Genomic DNA, 8675 nt, shown 5'->3' on the forward strand with positions numbered 1-8675 from the left:
TTAATAGATGCTATGGTGTGTGAGCTATGTTGGCCTGTTCTCCATCTGACAGTATTAGGTGTTATACTTTTCAAATATTGCGTTCCCTATTTTTTTGTGGCTCTACATGCTAAGAAGAAGAATAGTATTTAAAACCTAACTTTTTTGCATTATTAAACTGCACCAATAGAGCTATTTTTAGATGATCAACTTAGGTTGTACAACAAATTCATCACATTACGCAAATGAGGAGCTATTCATCTCTGACTGGGATGTACACTTCATCAGGTAAATAGTTTCTATATTGTAAACTATTCCTGCATATATTTTCAAGCCTCTTTTTTTACAGTGTTTTCAGATATAAAAGTACAATGTCACATTCTGCCCTGGCTTTATACCATGGGCAGTGGGCCAGATCTGAGGACTATGCCAGCTTTTTCTAGCTAAGGTTTAGCCATCACAACCTAAACGACCCAGGAATGCTATAGAACACTGAAGTCAGTACACTAGAGATGAACTAGTAATGCACCATTGCAAATATGACTGAATTCACTACTAGTTAGATTATGAAATCATCTAGTGCTACACTGCATTTAGCGTCATCCAGCCAAACAGAGAGAAAAGCAACTTGCAGAACTAACTTCTGCAGCCAACCCTGAAACACAAACCCTGTGCCACACAGCTATAAAGAGGAGGAAGAAACACTGCTTAAAGGGTTTTCAATCCTTGTGCAGGGCATCTTCCCATGATATGAATGAAACCGTGGCTTTTCAATCAACTTTATCAGTTAGCATTTGGCTTTTGCTTTTATGGCATTACACACATGGAAAGATGCAGTCTTTATGGGACAAAGATCATGAACTCAACACGTCACCTTTTTCCTTCATGTTGCTTTACCTCCCTTGTTCCCCCTGTGTCTGTCTCAAAGGGTAAGCCTACACTATAATCTAATAGTGCACTATGAACTAATAAATATAACTGGACTTGCTTGGAATTAGCCATGTCAGAGACTGACATCATTAGTGGCATCATCACAGATCTCAGCGCAGGCTAGAAACCTAACTCTTCATTCACGTTTCCAAATGGCTCAGGTCTTGCAGGCCACTTTGAATCCTTCCACCTGTTGTTACAGTGACACTGGTAACTTTAAAGCTGAGCTGGGTATGTCTGTTACCAGACAACAAGGTAAACCTCATCTTTCCATGAATCCCCTTTTCTGATGAGGCATCCTTCCACACCATGAGAGCATCTGCAGGTCTTACCAATGCTTCTCCATCTTAACCTCTCAATAGCCATCCCACCTGCTATTTCAAAAACATGTATACCCTCCTAGCACCATAATACTTTGAGACAACAGCATAGAAGGAGACATTTATAAAATAGCTTTCCTCCACAAACTACATAATCCCTACCACAGCCCATAAACTTCTGGGATATTACTGATTTTAAATCAGTACTGTACAATGCTGTATTTTTCAACAAGGGCCAACAGTAAAAGCTTTCAAGATTTCTTGTTTAAAGATAGATGGTAGTGCTATCCAGCCATGTATTCATGAGCGTGTAAGAAAAGAGTGAGATCTCCAGAGCTCCCCCAACAGAAGAATTCAGAGTTTTTCTCAGTGGGATCCCAGAAGCATCACTTCTGCCTGCTCCTGCTTGCTGCTCTGCACGTAGCTGCAGAACTGACTTGCCACATGCGTATTTTGGGTTTGTACTCTGTGAATTAGGTACAGTTTGGGAAATGAGGCTTCTTGCTCTAATGGCAACTTAATTTCTTCTGTCAACATCATCTAAGAAAATACCACTGTAGTAATTATCCAAACAAGAACTTATTTATGACACTGTTACCCTAATGGTTACAGTTATTTCTGTGAAAAACCATTTCACCTTTTTCATTCTGTATGTTTCTTTACAAAAAGCTGCATAGACAAATGCAAATGGAAAGATAATTTCTCTGGTGGACTCTGGTGGGTCACAGAGGTAAGAGATGGAGGAAGGATGAGGGCTGCCCACCCACCGTGCTTGCAGGAAGCAAGGGTGTATCTCAGACCAAGGCATGCTTTGAGAATGGGTTCATTCCTAGTTGAAAATGGAAGGAGAAAAGCAGAAAAATAAAAACCATGGAAATTAGTATTGCTGCTAGACTGTATGAAAACAGGTTAAAGTTCCCTTAAAGAGGGTTTTAATCTGTTGATTCTTTTTTGCATAATTTTTGTTTTCTTAACGCTTGCTAAAACCAAACAGTGAGTGTCTTGGTCTAGTCCAGCACCAGTTCAGTCAAGGAGACCCTTTCCATTGGCTTCAGCAGGTACTAGGTCAGACATTCTGCCCAAGCCATCAAATCCCTACATGCCATGACAAGGGCTGCAGGATGTTCTGAAAACAAAGATGTATTCAAATATTTCTTTTTCAGCCAAGTAATATGAGTGAATTTAATTGACTCAGATTATTCTATGCACTTATCTTGCCATCCATTGAGTTCAAATCTTTTACTTCTGTCCTGGTTGTAAAGAAGCATAGAAGTTGCAAACCAAAGGGTTATTAAGAAGTTTACCCTAACTGCTACCGCTGAGCAACAAAGTCTTCAGTTTTGTGCTGTTATCTAGTGAGAGAAGCAGCATGTACTTAGTAAGGTCAACTAAAATAAGAAACAGAATAATGGTGTATAAGAAATAAACAATATAAAAAAGTGAAAAGATTCTGCCTTCAGACAAGAAAGAAATGTCACTGGTTATAAGGGTAGAGACCAACAAGCATAGCTGAGAACAGAGGAAGGCCACACTCTTGTGGAATGCAATTTCCTACACACAAGATTCCTTTTCTTCAGTGTAGAGGTGTAGAAACTTATGTCTGTTCTCCACCTGATTTAGGACTTGCCTGGACAGTTTGTACTGGGTTAAACTTTTCGTGAGAGTGAAAGTTTTTTATCAAAAGTGTAGAGTTACAGCAAAGCAAGCATAGTTATACAGGTAAGAATTGGATTAACACTGTGAAAAGATTGTAACAAAAAATAATATCATTTGTTCCCTGCATCTTGCAAAATGGTGCCCAAAATTACCTAAACGAGACAAAAGAGTAAGTATTTCATTTCAGACTGTAACAGCAACAGGTAATTTTAGAACATTTTAATGGGACAACTTTATTAATCACTTCTGTTCTAAAGCCTCATCTTCATTACCATTTTTGAACACACCAAATTCAAATATTGAATCAAGGCAAATGGTTTCCACGTGTTCTTAAATACTGTTTAAGTAACAGTGGAAACAACAGGTAGAATTGAGGAAGGTTGTGTAAAAAATAAGATAGGTCTATATGGGATAGCTTCTCTATTGAACAGCATAGTAAACGTTACAGGGAAGAATGTCACAGAGTTAGCAGGCTTGGGACTTAATTAAACACATGGAAGAGCACCAAAAGGAACAGCCAAATAGACCTTTAATTAAAAAATACTTGCACCTGCCTATGTTTTTGGCATATCTATTATTAGCACTGGCCAGCTGATCTTTCTTGGCCTTAACTGGAAGGAGAGAGAATACACCTTTCTGTGTCAACTGCAAAACAATTTTGTCTTAAGCATGGACTAAAGATGAGCAGTATAAAATCTGGTTCCACTTGGCTTCCTAACAGTGTATTCCCTAGTGCCCTAGAAAACTGCACTTCTTCAGGAGAGACTATGAGATGTATCACTTACTTCACTGCTATTAAATATATCTATTAGGATAAGGTATAAAAACATTTTCTCCTTGTAGAGAACACTATTCTAGCTGACCGTTGAATGGTCAAAAGTGCTGAACAAGAGGTAGAAGAAAGATTTTAAAGGTTATATCCTTTAGAAAAAAACATTGCTGGCATATTGCGAGAGGTATTTTGAAACAGCAATTCATTCTTAAAGTATGCACAGCTAAGGAAGAAAGCACAGCATTTTACTTAATAAGATTTTCTCTCTAAATTACAAGATTGAGGTTAAATATCAGCAATAAAGGCTTTGTGAGGGCAAAGGCTGCCCTCAATTGTTTTCTGCTCTTAGTTACAGGTTGTAGGCACTGTCTGAAAGTTTTTTACGAAAACTTTTTCTACTCTGTGACCCAAAGGAGAAATTAGCTCACTCTATAAAATTTGTGCTCTTTTCACAGCACCAAGCAGAAAAATTGCAGTCTTTATAAATATATATATATATATAAAGCATTAGAATTGTTGTAAGGGGAGAGTCCATATTCATACAATCACAACTAAGTCACTGACTAAATTCTCTTTAACCTAAATTGATGTCAGAAAGCTAAACACTGACAGAGAAAAAGACAATCTTTGCACAGTGAACACTGGGAACAGACTACATTACTGCAACAGAATTTTCAAATACTCTGGTTTCGCTATTCATCTTTTCAAGAACATTTCAGTTATTGACAAATCAAAATTATAAACAATTTAACTAGTCTGGTTGATAAAGCTAGCCCCTTCTTTGTTATGGTGTTTTGTGTGAAATCTCAGATTTCTATCTATCTGATGTTCTAGCAGCACTGTAGAGAATGCAGTAGCAAAAATGCTGCTTTAATAAGGTGTGTGTGGATATTTAAAGAAGAACCTGCTTCCTCGGATTGGAAAAAGTCTGCATAGTAAGAGTGGATGGTATGCTTTCCCTGCCTTTGATTCTTCTTTTCAGATAAAACTGGACATTGAGCTAGTGAAGGTGGTTCTCCCTCTAATGTGAAAGCTTTGTAGACATTCCAGGCAGTGACAAGAAGATTCCCACAAAGAACAGGGATAAAACAGGGAATTTGCCTTATATTTTTAGAAGGAACCTCAATTTGGGGAGAGAGATTTTCAACCTGTCACCTTTAAAGATAGGACTCAGAGGAAAACAAAAGTTAATTGCAGAAATAATGTGGAGAAAGGAGGAACAAGCAAGATGCCCAGAAGTATGGGACGAATATTTTCCTTCAGGGCATATCTGAAATAAAAAAAATCCACCACAACTTTATCTCAGAGATCAGGGCTTTCAGCCCTTCGAGATGAGGCTCTTTTTGCCTACTTTTTTATCTTTCATTCCCTGTAGAATCTTCCTTTACTTCCTGAAAGGATTGTTCACCTGTTCAAGTATGGAGCCCTTTCCTACACGTTTTTTCGTCTTGCTTAGGCTTTGAGTTCAAGTTTCATGCTTTCAGTTTTTAGGCATTTACTACATTTAAATTTCTGAACTCTTCAGTCTGTCTCCCTTTAATAAGCTCAGTTTCTGAAAGCCCACCCTTAAAATTGAAAACCTTAATTAGATAGTTTTTCTTACTCTGGATTTAATTTGGGTATTTGTGGACTTTCAAAGTCTAGTCTCCATGCTTAGACCTTCTTTAAAATCCTTTCCATTTACAAAGTCACTACTAAAATAGCATAACATGTGATTGAATCTGTGTTTCTTTGTTGGAGATACAAGGGAAGGAATAAAGTCCTTGCCACAGTGAGCGGCATTTGTTCTCCAGCCTGCAACTGCAGTGTTCCATAAAAACACAAATCTCAGTAGAAATAACCTAATAATCTATAGCGAATCCAGTATTTTGAATTGAAATCAAACCTTTGATGTTATTATTGCAGGAACCCCTTTAGGCATGACCTGCTTACTGTTGCAGCCGCAGAAATGGGATGATTTGTAATAGTCTAAAGTGCCAGATCACACATTTCAGAGCTAATCTCAATAATTTCTGCTATGATCTGGCAACTGTTCAGCTGCAAATAAGAGAGGAGGAGAACAAACTGGGTAAATTAGTCATCAGAAGGTTATGAAAAGCCACTGGTAACTGAAAGATGATGGCAACTTTGGGATGTGCCAGGCAGGGAATTTCTGGTAGGCATAGAGCAGGTCAAATGAATGCCTTAGTCATTCAAAAGAAGTCATTGCTGAGAGTGCAGACCCAGGAATAACAAATTAGTAGCTCATTCTGACATCAGTAGGATTTTTGAACAGCCAAAGCTGTTAAAATACTAGGTACATCCCATTCACAAAGGTTAGTGGAAAAGTCCTCTGTTAAATCTTGCAAGCAAGCAGGTGCCAATTCTGCCCCGACGCAGAAATGCTGGATAACCCATGTGAACTATAGCATTACGTTGTGAGTCTTGTTTCCTGATCTGAAAACATTGTGGCTACCAACTGAAATGTAGGCTGGTGGACTTGAAAACCTGAGAAAAGGCTTGCAAGTGCCCAATCAAGATTATCAGCCAGGAGGTGAACTTCAAGTTTGGAGGGAAAGGGATTGGTTTAATGAGTGCTCTAGTCTCTCTCTCTTTTTGCCAGGATTAGCATCTGAAGGAAGCAACCAAGGGTTATTTTCAGAACTCATCAGAGCCTGAACCACATCACCTTCAGCATCATAAGGTTGAATCCCTGAGGCTGTTGTTGATGCCTTGAAACATGGATCTCATTTGGGAATGCATGTTTTGAACGTCAAAAGTGACACAAAAGAAGACAATACATCTACTTTCAAAGCTTCTATCATTTTGTTTTGATTTAGAACATATTTAAACATACTTAATTATCTTCCTTGACTAGTCACAGCAGATGAGTATCTTGTCCTTAACAGTGTCAGACCTCAGAAGGCTGAGGGCAATGTCAAAGTTCAAGCAACAGTTCATGCTTTGAGGGTCACAGAGCACAACTCTCACTTTCTCTGAGTGGTACTTGCTCCCTCAAGTGGTTTCCTAGGTCAGCAGGACCAGTCACATGCGTACTCAGCATGAAAACTAGTTGCACAATTGGGATCAGAGACTTAAAAAGGAAAATGAGGAGCAATTTGTGGGGGTTTTATGCTTTAATTCAATTTCACCAATAATAGGTATCCTGCAGCTACAAAATTTGATAGCAAGTTTCATTCCACACAGTACTTTCTTCTAGTGTGAAAAACAAATGTTTATTGTACTAAATACAACATGTTTGACTAAGTGTAGAACACAGGAACCAACATGTTGGTTTCAATTTGTTCTGCATATCACTGGAGGGTCTAATCCTTTCACAACTCTATCTAGCCACCATCAATTTTTCATTAATCATTATGTTTCAATGGGGAACACTGAAGGGTGTTTTCTCAGATTATAATGAAGTGAGAGGCTAACGTCATGGTCTCTTTATCTTCATACTTAACACAGTATAATTATTTTGCCTTTTTTTTTTCATTCAACTAGGACTTGCACCTTGACTTTTGTAAACATAGGCAGTTCAGTTTTCATTGTTAAGGATGTTGACTTAACAGAGTATAAAATAGGAACCTGGGTACATGAAAGCAGCACACTTAAAGTCCAACTTTTATTTCTCCTGCTGGTTATATTCAGTGGACCAATTATTTGACTCAATACTTGCAGTAAAATATCAGGACGCTTAAAATAAATGCTGGACTTCATGCTGCTATAATGAGTGAAGACTTTTCTGGAAACAGTGAAGGAAATCCAGACATCCATACAGCAGGAGGAGAAGAAGAAGGAAAACTGATTCACAGGATTCCACCCCGAATGCCCACCTCTCACACAGTTGCCAAAAACGGTCTTTCTGTGAGTGCGGACGAAGCAAGATTTTCGGAAAAACCACCCCTATCTTACATAGCCTTAATTGCAAAGGCAATTCTTTCTTCCCCTACAAATAAACTGAATTTAGCTGCTATCTACAAATATATTGAAGATAATTTTCCTTTCTACAGGAACAAAGGTCGAGGCTGGAGAAACAGTGTAAGGCACAACCTTTCACTAAATGATTGTTTCATCAAGGTGGGCAGATGTGAGGATGGCAAAGGAAACTACTGGAGTATCCACCCATTAAATTTAAATGACTTTGTTCACGGGGACTTCAGGCAACATCGAAGGTCAAGAAAGCGAGGGCGTCAAAAGGAGCTAGAGCATTGCTTTTCTGTGAATTATTTCATGCCATGGGAACACTATCCTTCCTACCCAGCACCAAACTGGCTTTACCAAACACATTATTTTATGGATCCTCTGTGGCAAATGCTGTATGCTGACAGACTACAGTTTGTGCATGAATACCAAAAATGGAAAATTAACAGTGGTTTAATCGTGGGCAAGTTTTCACCTCCACTACAGACTGATAAACCACAGACCACTTCTGTGGACTGGTTTTATGGATCTCCTGCTACTTCAGTTATGCAGCAGAATGTTTTCCTAAATATTCAACAGGCTTTCCCTAATTCCCTTTTCTTCTCTTCTCAAAAGCAGCAGCAAAGCGAAGCATTCAGACACATTTGTAAGTACTAGAAAGTACTTGAAGTGCAGTAACTTCGCAGGCAGCTCTGTTTGGGACTCTGTCAAGATACAATATACTGGTATATATTGCTCAGTTTTGAACATTCGTATATGTTTAAAGACAGCAAAAGGACTTACTAACTTATGTAAACCAATGATTACCAGTGATTATTACCTAAGTGTATTAGCTTTGAAATTATAACAGTGAATCCCATTTTTAATAATGCTACTAGTCAATGGCAGTGTATAGATTATTTAGTATAAGAGTAAATACATTAGCACTGGTTGGCCAACAACATTATTTTTAAATTGGCTTGTATTAATCATATTACTGTATACTAGTGCTCTATTAGATTCAAATCAATACACATGTATGTGTATTTATAACTATATGTTCAAACATGTACACCTATATATTTACTTTTATACTGTGTTGAGAGGAAGCATTAATACATTTTCCCTTTGTC

The sequence above is a fragment of the Phalacrocorax aristotelis genome, chromosome 1 (assembly GCF_949628215.1).
Source record: "Phalacrocorax aristotelis chromosome 1, bGulAri2.1, whole genome shotgun sequence".
Classification (NCBI taxonomy): Eukaryota; Metazoa; Chordata; class Aves; order Suliformes; family Phalacrocoracidae; genus Phalacrocorax; species Phalacrocorax aristotelis.